Source organism: Pleurodeles waltl, chromosome 2_2 (assembly GCF_031143425.1).
Source record: "Pleurodeles waltl isolate 20211129_DDA chromosome 2_2, aPleWal1.hap1.20221129, whole genome shotgun sequence".
In the NCBI taxonomy this organism is placed as follows: domain Eukaryota; kingdom Metazoa; phylum Chordata; class Amphibia; order Caudata; family Salamandridae; genus Pleurodeles; species Pleurodeles waltl.
The window spans coordinates 601,731,475-601,744,939 of NC_090439.1; positions in this window are offsets into that span (position 1 = coordinate 601,731,475).

Sequence of the window (13,465 nt, forward strand, 5' to 3'; positions counted from 1 at the left end):
TCTTGCCTCCCCCAAAAAGGTACTCCAGCAATGGGTGGGTGCCCATTGCCCACTTCTCCGCTGCATATGCTGGGTCAGACCAGTGGTCACACCACCATTCATTTACAATGAGTAAGAGGGCCGCATAATAATATGAGGATATGTCTGTGGTGGCGATGCCGCATTATACGTAGATGGAAAGCATTTGGTTAGGTTTATGCAAGTTGTTCCTCCCCCCACAGGAATCCAGTGAGTCTTGTGTCAGATTGACAAAACCATGCTTTAGGTATAGGTTGAGGATAATTTCAGAGATGATAGAGGAGTCTGGCCACTGACAACATTTTAAAGATTGCCGAACGACCGGTGGGTATACCGGCAGGAGTGACCAGGTTTGTGTCTCCTCCCATACCCGAGCCAGGGCTTATTGCCGCCTATCGTCATAGTGAATTTAAGATAAGGGTTCAGTGCATTAAGCCAATCTGTGAAAGTTAAAACCCTTATCTTAAATTCACTATGACGATAGGCGGCAATAAGCTACCCTTCCTTGATCTGCTTATCTATGAGAAGAATCGAACATTAGCCACCGAGGTCTATTACTAACCAACAGACCGCAATAATCTGCTACAATTTCAGAGCTTCCACCTAAAACCTTTAAGGGAGAACCTACCAGTGGGGCAATTCCTGTGTCTTCGACGTAACTGCTCAGAAGTTATGAATAATACCAAACATGCAGAAAGATTGTCAAAGAAACTCCTGGAGAAAAACTACCCAGCTTGTCTCATCAGGAGAGCCGACAAGAGGGCACGCAACAATAACAGAGACCAGCTCTTGGAAACCTCATGAGAGAAGAAAAAGACAGAGCAGGCCATTTGTGTGACCACCTTCAACCCCCTATCGAACAAAATCCAGAAAATATTAAGGGGTGATTGGAAGATCCTGACTTCAGGTGGACTCCCCTTTGATCAACTTTTACATACCTTCAAGAGAGCAACCAGCATACGAGACATGGTGGTGCACACATGACTGCAGAGAAGGACACCACCCAACAAACAAATGAGCTTAGGGCAAATGCCCCCCCATCAGGTCACTACCCATGCGGAAAGTGCAGTGTTTGTCAGTTCACACGTAAAACAACTACTCTGGACTTAGGTTTGAAAACCCCTTGGGAATTGAAATCCCTCACAAATTGCAACAGTAAAAAGGCCAATTTACATGATCCAATGTCCTTGCCTTCTGAAATATTTTGGGATGACAACCAGGAGAGTCGGAACCCGCATATGTGAACACAGAAGCACCATCCGTTGTAAACGCGATGCTATGAAACTCACTAGCCACTTCATCAGAAGCGACCACTCCCTGGAAGCTATGGAATGGGTAGTACTAGATAAGCTAAACCCAATGACAAATAACATGAACCAAAAGCTCTTATACTACGAAAAAAGATTGGTCTGGAGATTACATACAGACGCCATAGGACTTAACGATGAAATACCATGGTATTCATTAAATAAATAGGAGGATTTTTTAACTATATTCTTTTCTAGTCCTTTTCCTTCTTTTTCTTCCTTCCCTTTCCTTTCCCCCTGCCCCTCCCTGTCCATTTCCTTTCCTCCCTCTCTCTTTCCCCCTTTTTCCATCCCTTCTCTTCCCCCCTACCCCTATCAAACCCTACCCCACCATCTCTCTCCTCTTTGCTTTTTCCTTTTTACCCCTGACCCCTCACCGTTCCCCCTTTCCTCAGTTTTCTTTCTCTTTTCCCTTTTTTCTCTTTTCTATTTCTTTTTCTTCTTCCTCATTTTTTTCCTCTGACACTTCCTATTCTTATCTTTTTCAACTTTTTCCCTTCTCTCACCCCTTCCCTCTTTCCTCAGTTTTCTTTCTCTTTCTCTTCTGCCTTCTCCTTTCCTTTTTCTTCTTTCTTCTTCTTCCTATCCTTAGTTTTCTTTTTTCAAACTTTTTTCCTCCCCCCTCCCTCTGTGGCCCACCCGTTCCCCTTCTCCATTTTCTTTTTCTCCCACCCCCTGCCTCCCTCCTCCCCCTTCCACACATTCCTCCCTGCTTAGAGTGGCTCCCACCGTATACTACGGGAGACATGGGACTACATGCCCCATGCTCTTCAATCAACGCTCTCCCTGCATGTCGATTGGGATGCCCGAAGGCAGATTTTTACCCTCCGTGGCTCCCCGGCCGGGCTTCATTGACGGCCGGGGAGGGAGTCGGATTAGGTGCGCCAGTGAGCGTCACCCTTTGATGCAGTAATTCGACGCAGCCCGGGCAGCACCCTTGGATTTTACAGATAAGATCTCATTCTTTTGAGCTTTGCTTTTATTTGTCATTTTCTTCGCCTGATGCATTATTGTCAACACTGCTCCATAATAACCCATACATTTTACAGATCAGATGTAATTCTTTTGAGCTCTGCTTTTATTCATGTAATTTTCTTCGCCTGATGTATTATTGTCAGCACTGCTCCGTAATAACCCACAAATGATGCTCTTTAAGAAGGGGCCCAATCTAAATTCACCCCACTGTATAAGCCAATAAGCTAGACCTTCTTTTCCAGGACTCCTGTAGCCTTCTTCGGGGACCTTATTCTGTGCATCTCTCATCTGCTAACAATGTCTTCCTCTCAGTTCTGTGGCCATCTTTGTTTCTGCCACTTTTCTACTATGTATAGTGTGTGACTACAAGGGGACACTCCCCCTCCCCTAGACCAGTGGCTAATTGCCCTACAATGACAGGGTAAGAGACTGCATTTTGCTTTTCTTCCCGCAATTAGTGGGTCGACATCCCACTTAATAGTTTACCCATTTTGGCTTGGTTTTAAATGTACTGCATGGCTTATTGCCTGTTTCACCATGTAACTTCACTGTTTCGTGGGCAGTGGTTTGCTGTGTTTAAGTATCACATACATGTAGTTTGCATGTCATATTTAATTAATTGTTGTCCTTCATCCACAGGCCTACCATGTTAAACAATCCACAGGTTGGCCCTTCTCATTACACCATTTCAGCCACCTCTTACTGAGGTAGCTCCCCCTCCCCCCTTTTTCCTCAGTACATGACCCATTAGCGCATGAACCTAGGGATCCGAGGCCCTGACGAATGCCCATAGACCTTCTTTGGCTTTAATTAGTGGGCAGAAACATGTTGGCCAGTGAATAGTTGATGACTCTTTAAGTCATTTTTCTCTAGAAGCGTCCCATTTGTTTTTAATCTCACCAACAATCACCACTAGTAAAGGTGTAATATTACAAAAGTGATTGATTAGGTGTTTTTAGATTTTATGTAGCACAACTGGATCACGTTATTATCCAGATAATCCTTAGCTCCTCACTCTCTCCAAGTTCCTTTAATAACGAGGTTGAGTCCGTCCAGGTGGTGTTATCCTACCTGGATGGGGGTAGGTGGTCATATGATGAAGCATGACACTATATAGTGTGTGTGATCACCTAGTACGTAAGGAGAAATTCCCGTCCTGTCAAACCATACCTAGCACACGAGTAGAAGTAAGCCATAAATGTATCACAGGTATAATACCTTATTTATTGCATTTTTATGATGACCAACAGAACAGTGTCAATATACTTACTCCATACTTGTTCAAATGCTGCTTGTGGATGTTTAAAAAGAGTGCAAGACATTCTTTGAGAATCACATACATAACTATAGATAAGTTAAAGAAATGATGTACCAATATCAATTAGTGTTCGAACAGTAACCAAGCTGGAATGAAGTGTGTACATTCTACCTGCAAGATGTCCAGCAATTGATATATGTTCTTTAGAATGGCATTGGTTTTTGAATTACCTGTCCAGAATGTCATGTTTGGTAGTAAGAACATTGACATAGATACATGAATATCTTAGCATCGGGATGGTGACTTCAGCAAGCTTTTAAAACATGGGCCAGTGCTTAATGATGCCAATGGGCCTGCCTACCCGCCAACCACCAACGGACATTCTCACAGCCTTTCTGTTTTGGAAGGTTCTCATTTTTCTAGTGTGGTCTTTAAGCTGAAAAATTAAGAACATTTTCTCCAAGCTGGAGCACTTTCTGTCCCATAGAGCATTAGAGCAAAGGGTTGACGGCTTCCCCCTCCACTGCAGGCTAATACTAATTTTGGTTTTATTTCCATGATAATGAGAGGGCATTAAACTGGTCAGACCTGTTCAGACAAACAATGAAGAACGGATTCTCAGCATGGAATAGGAGAAGGTGAAGAAGAGTAGTAAAATAAGATGATTTAGCCTAGGGTTAGGGTCACTTTCATCTAGTCTTTTCAAGTTATGACACATATTTTGTGGCATGTTAAAGCAGAAGGAGCACACTCTCATTACATTGGAAGTAAACACTCTTCGATGCCTCTTCAAGCTTATTAATGTTATATAAACCTGCAATAAAGTACAATAACATGGTACAGGGGCACACAACAGGTACACTACAACATGTGCTGCAAATAGTTAACTGGTGGTATTTAAGCCAGTGCTGCTATCCACACAGTCACAGGAGAGAGTAGGGAAAAATAAGTCACCCACACAGTGCTCTCAGGATAGAGTACTGGAGCATGGAAACCTAAACAGGGATCAAAGGAGTGGTAGAGAAACCCACACAAGAATCTAAAGGGATGGTAAAGGCAGGTGTGCATAGGCAACTATAACAAGTTCTCATTTCTTGAATACATCATACATGAGCTGTTTGCAAGCCCTGCTTTGGCCTTTCAACCCTGCAGAAACATGTTTCTCGGACATGCTTCATGTGTCACTCACACATCTGCACTGTCCCCATATGATGTGTAAACTCACTATTGGCATGCACATGGCCCAAACACATGTTACAAACACCTTTGTCCTTTGCAATCCTGCTTCCTAGGGGCATACATATGCACTTCTGCTACCCAAAGGCGATGAAAACACTTACATGCACATGCTACACTGACACTCATCTGGCATCTTACACACTACACTTCTTTTCTTAGGAGCTATGTGCATATGCTTTTGCTATCCATGTGAACTGTTGATTGAAGGAGCAGTGTGGCACCTTCTGAACAGGAAAAGAGAGAACTCTGGACTCACTCATGGGTCCAGAACAATATAAAAGAGGTGCACACAGCACAGACACTCACAGAAGGATGAGTTTAGTGGCACATGCGCCTTCCCTCTTTGCGTCTTCTTCCCCCTTTTGCCTCCTTCTCCTGCCCCTCTATCTCCAGTATATACACAGAGGTCCTCACCTGCGTGCGAGGGTTATGCACTCCAGCAAGTGGGTCACAGTGGGGTCTATGATGTCTTCAATGATAGGGTGCACTAGTCCTACCTCCTGTAGGAAGTGTGTGGGCAAAGCAGGACTGATGACTAATGGAGGCTGAAGGGGAAGACAGGTGCCAATAGTGGCCCTTGTTGATGCAGTTTACTTAAACCAGGTGACAAAGTGTAAAATAGCAGCCTGCCTGTCTTGCTTTCATTTTCAGACTGTCGGACGGGTGATAAGAACAGTGGACTTGACTGATGCCCGGGTGAGTTTCAGTCTCAGGGCAGGAGTCCATGACCAGGAGGAACTCTTGATGTTGCGGCTGATCTGGACGCCTTGAGTAGAAAGGCTCCTCTAGTTGTGTGTACATTAAATAGGTGAATCAGCAAACAAAATAACAGGGATAGCTGAGTCAATCCTTGAAAATATTTGGCATGTAAATTATGCAGCAAACATTAGGCTAGAATATTACAAGATGTCTTTATAATCCATAAGGGTACTTCTTTAATATGTGGGAGCATTTCAACCTATTATATCAGATTTTTGGAAAGTGTTTATTAAAAGTTCAAGTTTTTAACATGAACTGAGAAACATTACTGCTGCCACCCTGACAATACTATTACTAAACAAAGAGGGAAGTAAGACATCCTGTATACCTTAAATGTTGTCTAGATGTTTATTGTATGCAGGAGATTCATTATAGGCTTGTTCTACTTTTTGATAGTCAGAACCAGTTTACAGTTTAAGATCAGGGTGTGCGTTTTACATAAACCTCACTTGTATTTGATTTAATAGACTGTTTAATTAAACTTAAAGTGTAATTCAGAGAAAGACTAGAACTCACTTATTTGTAGGAGCTCTCATATGTGACAATGAACGAAAAGGAGGCTTGGATAAACAAAGTATTTGCGTAGGATCACACAATTTGGTCTATCAAGGAACCTTGGTTTCATCCTAGATTTTTTGTGTTTCACACTATGAAATTAAGGCACTAGATGCTTGACATTAAAAGTTATTGCTGTTTCCTTAATGCCCGGAAAGCGATATTAAGGTGTGGGTGACAAACAAATTGTGGGGCATATTTATAAGCTCCTAGCGCCACCTTGTGCCACATTTGCGGCATTTATATTGATGCAAATGTTGCATTAAGGTGTCATTAACCAAGTGTCATATTTACAAAGTGGTGCAATACACTGTGCCACTTTGTAAACCCTTGTGCCACATTATGCCTGCACCAGGCATAATTTATGCAAGGGGGCGTTCCCCAGTAAGTGGGGCTGAATAACTGGTGCAAGGAAATATATGGGATTTGGTTGTGCCATGTTTTTTTCGGCACTTTTAATGCCTGCTCTGTAAATGCGTTAAAAGGGGGTATACCATTATTTAGAATGAGCATCTATGTACTCTGCTGGAGTAACGCCAACATTTTGGAGCTACTCCTGCAGAGTACATTAATAGCGTCACATAAAATGACACTATTGCCCCCTACCCTGCGCCATGGTGCACCGTATTTTAAATACGGCACACACATGGTGGAGGTAGGGGGCGCTAAGGGGCGAAAGGAAAGTGGCACTACACTGGGTGCAGCACCACTTTCCTTAAATCTACCCCTATATGTTTTATTTTGGGCAGATTTCCATATTACAAACCTCACCCAAGGGCATATAGCACTTCACTATAAATAGAGATTACTTTACATGTGCTTTTTCTGGCACATAGAGATTTTGTGGCATTCACAGGCAAGATGCTGAGCCATTGCTGGGATTGTAACTTGGTCTCCCCTGTTGTATGGTTGGCCGCTGTGGCCACTAGGCCACATCACCTCTGTAAAATCTTGACTTGTTTGCTTGAGGTTTCAAGAGGTCATTTTCCAGTTACAGATATCTGGCTTGAGCATGTTCCACTTACTTCTGTCTTGTGGGAACAGTCTTATGCCTGCCAAGATCCCAATACTACAAGAAATAGGAGAGGCAAGAGCACTGTGCCGTGGCAGCTCCACAACATTTTCATTTTAAAGCAGCTCTGCAACTGTTCCACTTATAAAAATGTTTAAAAAACTAAATACAAATGTGCTGGTCCTGGAGCTTACTCAAAGAGAAGCTTGGCTCCTCTTTCGGCTCCATCACCTCTCCGGATGACAGCAATCTGTTGCCACCCATTACTGTCTGTATTCCCATCTGCATGCTCCACCCCCAGCTATTTAAATGAATGAGTTCAGTAAACTCCTCCCAGGGCCATTAAAAAGTGCCTAAAAAGCAGTCTTATGTTTGCTTTTGTAACTCTACACACCTTCATGTATGACATCACAGTTGTGGTTTGTGTCTTCAGGTCTAGGCAAGCCTTGCCCTGCTGGCACATGCATAGCAGGCCACGTCCAATGCCACCCACTCCCTCCATCAGGAACAACACAGATCGAGTCAACCCACTTCATCACCAAGCAGTGAGTTGCCATTCAGACATGTCTTTCAGCTGCCTAGTGTTTTGTTTGCTATTCTTTACTCTTTCTTCAGGGTGGTAGGTCGACGCCCACCACGCCTGTGAACACCAGCTGTCCCCGAATACATCTTGTGATGATTCCTGCTGATGTTTCCTGTTCTAAATACAGAAGCACAAGATTCACAATAATAAACAGAGTATATCCAGAAACATTCCCTCACTATACCAAACCAAGGACATCCCAATGGTCCCAGGCTATTGCTGTACAATGTATCAGTTAACATGCTCATGAAGCTGTGATAATGACCAAAATCCAACGTAATACTACCATGAGAGAGTATTCTGTACTAAAGTGTTTCTTCTTGCTTGTTCCCATTGTGCATATCCTGGAGACCATGTACTTGTGTTGAATGTATGAAAGCCTTTGTCTAAGGCTCTATAAAAGACATGTAGTTTTCTGTACCCAGGTTCCCTTATTCCCCACCTTTAGAAAGTGAATCTGTAACAGATTTCTGTACTGAGTTTTTTGTACTTATGACCTGTAGGCTTTGACAGCATATTTCATGTATATTGCATATTATTTCACAACGCAAAATTTTAAAAGACAACTCATGTCTGTCATTCTTACGAGAATGTTCTAGAAATTATTATAGAATTTGAACATAATTCTAGAAGAGATGGGTTCAGTTGGGAAGCCCCAAAGTCAGTAGTGGAAATATATGGCTCTCGGTCATAGCAGTTGGCATGTCTCATGAGCCGGATCATTTAGGACAAGTTTGCGTGGCGACACAAGTAAACCTCAAACTAAACTGTGCTTAAACCCCTGGTAGCTTGGCGCAAAAGCAGTCAGGATTCATTTAGAGGCAATACGCAAAGTATTTATGCAGCACTTGAAACAGTAACAACACAACACAAGACAAATTCCACACCAATTAAAAAAATTGTGTAAAAATGAATAAATTATTTGCAAGGGTGCCTACAATGCTGCTAGGCAGCGAAAAGAGCGCCAGGCCTAGAAAAGGACAAGAATGTGTTGTATAATGGTAAATACAAAGCATTTCTGCCCTCACCCTTTCACCTAGTGCATCAAGGTGGTTTGCTGTGTTCTCCTGCGTAAAGCATTGATAAATTTGACCCAAAGTTTAAAGTGAATCTATGGTTAGTGTTGGTTATAACACGTCAAAGTATTTTATTTACAAAGCCTGAGAAATTAACCTAAAATCACGGTTTAAGTGCAGTTATTGCTTAGAACAGCTGAAATACGCAAATAATGGTTAGTAGTACAATCCATCATTTATAAACCAATCATGTACACCGTAATTTGCATATCAAATGAAATCCAATTTTAGAGAAAGTACAGTTAAGAAACCAACCATTGAGATAAGAATGATTACTGCATTTAAGCAAAAATATAGGGAAATCAATAATATACTCTCTAAAGATTGGGAAGCAGTCAAATCTGACCTCATTTTAGCGAACGTGAGTACACAAAATTAATCCATGAGGGATATACTTGTAAGGAGCAATCAAGAACCCAAGAGATAACAAAAAGGCAAATGGTTTAGTTTACAGAAACAGCAACAACACAAAGGAATATGATGCACCACGCACAAAACGTGAGGAAAAAAGTTAAACAATCCTCATGTGCAGTTCAGACTGGTTCTGATAAGCCCCTGTGGCAAAATCTGCATAGAAAGTGCTATCCACATAGTTAAGAAATAATCTTTCACCACATGATGTGATCAAGAATAAAGTCTTACGTTACCCTGTGGTGACACACTTTCAGAGTTTCGTGAGGGTAGAAGTAATCAACCGCAATACATAACAATTGCTACAATGATTGTCAACAAAGGAAGTGTAGACTGAGAAATGATACTAAAACACATTAAATCTAGATAGATTATCGATCTAAAAACAAATGAATATTGAGGAAGAAATGAACGTAGAATATGCACTTATGAATTTGCAAACTGTGCGTGTTATTCTTAAATGTAGAGCCAACAACTTTGCCTAGTTTATTAATTATTTTCAATTTTCACCTGTATTTTCAGATGTAATACGGACAAACATAGGATGGATCTTTGAAATTGAGGATACTTTACCTGAAACTGAGACAGTGGACATTCTAAATATTTGTACTGATAATGTCGATTTGTTTTTATTTGATTGACTAATTGTGTTCATTTGGGCCTGATTTCTTTGGAAGGAATTGTACAGATAATTTACAGGATTGTTCATATATTTTGCAATATGGTATGCATTTGTTATATATGAGGTGGCTCCTTTCTTAAAAGAGTATGACTATTTATATAAACCACACAATTCAGCGGCAGAATGGCTATCGAGGCACAATGGCCAACTTGAGCTTGATTATATGTAATGATGCACATGCATTTCAGTTCACAGATTTATTTTATGCATAACAACTCCAGGATAAGTAGTTCATGCATTTGTACTACATTCATACCTTTCTAACAAAGACAAATTCTCTGATCACTCATTACTCATTCAGGAAGATCAGCTCAGTGTACCGTTGATTAAAGTAGCACAGTTAACATCAGCCTTCTTGGACATGATTTTATTAAATATGTGCTATTCTGAATATTTATGCATGTGTGTAACTGAATTACATGTGCACAAGCTATTGAATGGATGCCGTGTACTGATTCACTTTTGATGGCAACTACACCTCTTCAATGTGGCTGAATCCGCGTCAATCTATATGTCTTTTCTTTTTATGGAATTGCGTTTATGTCATCACTTACAGTGTGTGCACTATATTGTGTCTGTATCATGAGTAAGAGAGCAAAGGCCGGAATGCATAGATGTTTCAGAGCCTTTGAAAATAAAATGCTGACAACATGGTACCAGCAAATTGTGTGGCTTGCACTGTTTCATCTTACCACCCGTGATGGATTTTAATATCTATCTCTCTCTCTCTCTCTCTCTCTCTCTCTCTATATATATATATATATATATATATATATATATACATATAGTTAAAAGATTTAAATACAATTAAAAATACAATTTCATATTATGAGAAAAAGGTATGATCATCTTTTTAAATAAAAAAAATAACCTTGATTTAAGGAATATTTAAATATTCCAAATGAATATTCTGCATATCTTTTTATAATATGTAAATATGAATATTTTTCTTTAGATGGGATTTTTTTAAATAGATCTTTATATAATTCACTGTGTTTAAATTATTTAAATGTGTAGCTCAAAATGAGTTCTACATTTACAATAAATGCATAAAATTAAACCTAAAATATTTTTACTATTTTTTAAAGTTTAAAAAACTGCATAGGGATATCACTTTTTAACTTCTAGAAGAATCAGGATTCCACCAAATTAGGCAGGAAACATTTCTCAGGGAAGTGTGTTTTGTTTGGTTGTGGGGTAAATATATTCATTAGTTTCAGAGAAATTTGTGCCACCAAATCTTGTTGGGTGAGCTTCGAAGGGTTAAAAGCTAGATCTATCTGGACAATTAGTTCACTAATTGTCCCTGAACTCGAGATTGAGTACAGTTGGTGGACCCAAATACAAAAAATGAACAGATCTAATTGGGCAGGAAAGCCCTTTCTCCAGTCATTAATTTCATATTCACTGACCTTGAATTGTGAAAACTCGAAGGCTATCATTGAGTGGCACGAACAGAAACCATTGCTATTATTATATGTGGGACACAGTCCTTGTTCTTGTGGAAAAAAAAAAAGCTCAAATCAAAAGAGAACAAAAGGTCACAGAAGGGGATGGATGAATATACCCTGACAACCAGGCAATTTTGGACTGCCCAAAGAGAGCCCCATGCCTTTCAAAAAAAGATTTTTTAATGCTCAGGTATGTGGACTCCAGGGAACAGTCTGTGGTCCAATAGCCAGGCTCTCTGCAAATAAGGTTCCTGGGTGAAAGAGTGAATTTTATTTGTAAACAAAATGTTTTTTTATTATTAATGTGCAAAAGCCTATGTTCAAATAGCACATATACTAAACACCAAATTTTATATTAGGTAATCACATTTAAATGTTATATACCTACAAGTGAAGTAAATAAGTGCTGATTTAAGTTAGCCTAACTGCCGATGCCATGTCAACTGAAAATAATGCATTAACATTGAAAGGCCTGTTTTGCACCTTGACCTGCTATTTTTGACAAGATGTTTTCTTTGCTGCAGATGATGTAACTTTCCAGGACCCTTTTTGTTAATTAGTAAATAGGCATTTGTTTTGTGTTACACAGCTGATAATGAGGTTCTCACCGGGAGAAGAGGAGATGACAGGACGGATGACTCATGAGAAGAACAGTCTGGACCGCAGAATTTTGATGATGTACCTTGTCAAGGTCTAACATCTATAGTCCATTGTATGGATATGAGATGATGGTCAGCATTGATCTTGTTGCACCTGTGTCAACCAGGAAGAGAACAGTTTGACTCAACACTGTCCCCTCTACATATGGGCCTTCCTGGTCCACTGCTATTACTGAAGCCGTCAGTCACTCTTTGGGATGCACCCATAGAAATATGTTTCTGGTGGTGGTGTGGGGTTAAGGTGAGTAACCCCCACTGTTATCATCCTTATGTGCTGAGTTTCTGCCACCATTCCGTGGTGGTGGCAGAGGCTGAGGAGCCTACATTGGACCCTGATGGGGCTGTATGGTGTTGGGAGCAGCATTAAATAGGTTATCAGTGTAAGGTGGTGGTGCACTTTATGATTGCCTCTGCTGGCTCCTACCCCTATGTCCCCTACCTAGAAGCGGGCACTCAGCCCTCCAGTGTCCTTGTTGATTACAGTGGAAGCATGTTGTACTGGGAGGGGGCTGAGAGGATGCTCTCTCATTCGCTCCCCAACCCGTCCTCTACCCCTAGATCTATCTTGTCTCCCACTATAAAACTTTTTCTGTGCCATCATCAACTTTTTCCTTTTTTGTATTTCTTCTTCCGTCTCCTGTAAATGTGTTTGATAGTCTGCGCAGTATCTGGTTGCAGTCAGTCCTTTGTCTCTGAATAGGTTATAGCAGCCCATATATGTATGTTGTAAACAAATGCTGCCATCGCCTCGCATAGTGGGTTTTTCATTCTACTCCGCTGGTAGACTTGTAAAAGACGGTCATAATAGGAGTCCACACTTTCCATCTTCCCCTGCTTTGTGTGTATTATTTTTGACCAGTCTACCTTATCTTCTGCTATCTTTCCCTTTATATAATCCATCACCCGTTTTCTTGCATTTTCTACCTCTTCTCCCGGTATTCCCCCTTTTCTCCTCACTGGCTCATCTGTAGGCCAGTTTGTCACTTTCTTGCAACCCTCCCACAAATCTCTTGGCACAATTATACTGAGCACAGTGTCCAGGTCCTTCCACAGTAGCCCTTCAATTGCTATTTTCCTATTTAGTTCTGTGTACCACCTGTGTGGTGCTTCTCTCAATTTAGGGTAGTCTTTAGTAGATGACATTAAGTCAGACCTAGTCCAAGATATGAGAACGTAAGACAGAATTGTTGAATCGTTGTTCCCTGATGAGACCGCACAACACAGACAATTCAGTGATACTTAGTGTGGGAAACAAGAGGGCGTTGACAGGCTACTCCTAGCGCTCATTCCCTGTGGGACATTTGGGTGCAGACAGGGGATACTACAACCAATCAAGCAGGCCACATTGCATGTGTTGGTTCATGGTAGGCACTCACTAGAACAGAAATATGTAAAGGCCAAAGGTGCTGTTTTACCAGTGTCTTTATGCGGCCAGAAAGGAGGATGACAGAAAGGTAGGAAAAGAGAACAGTCTTTTCAC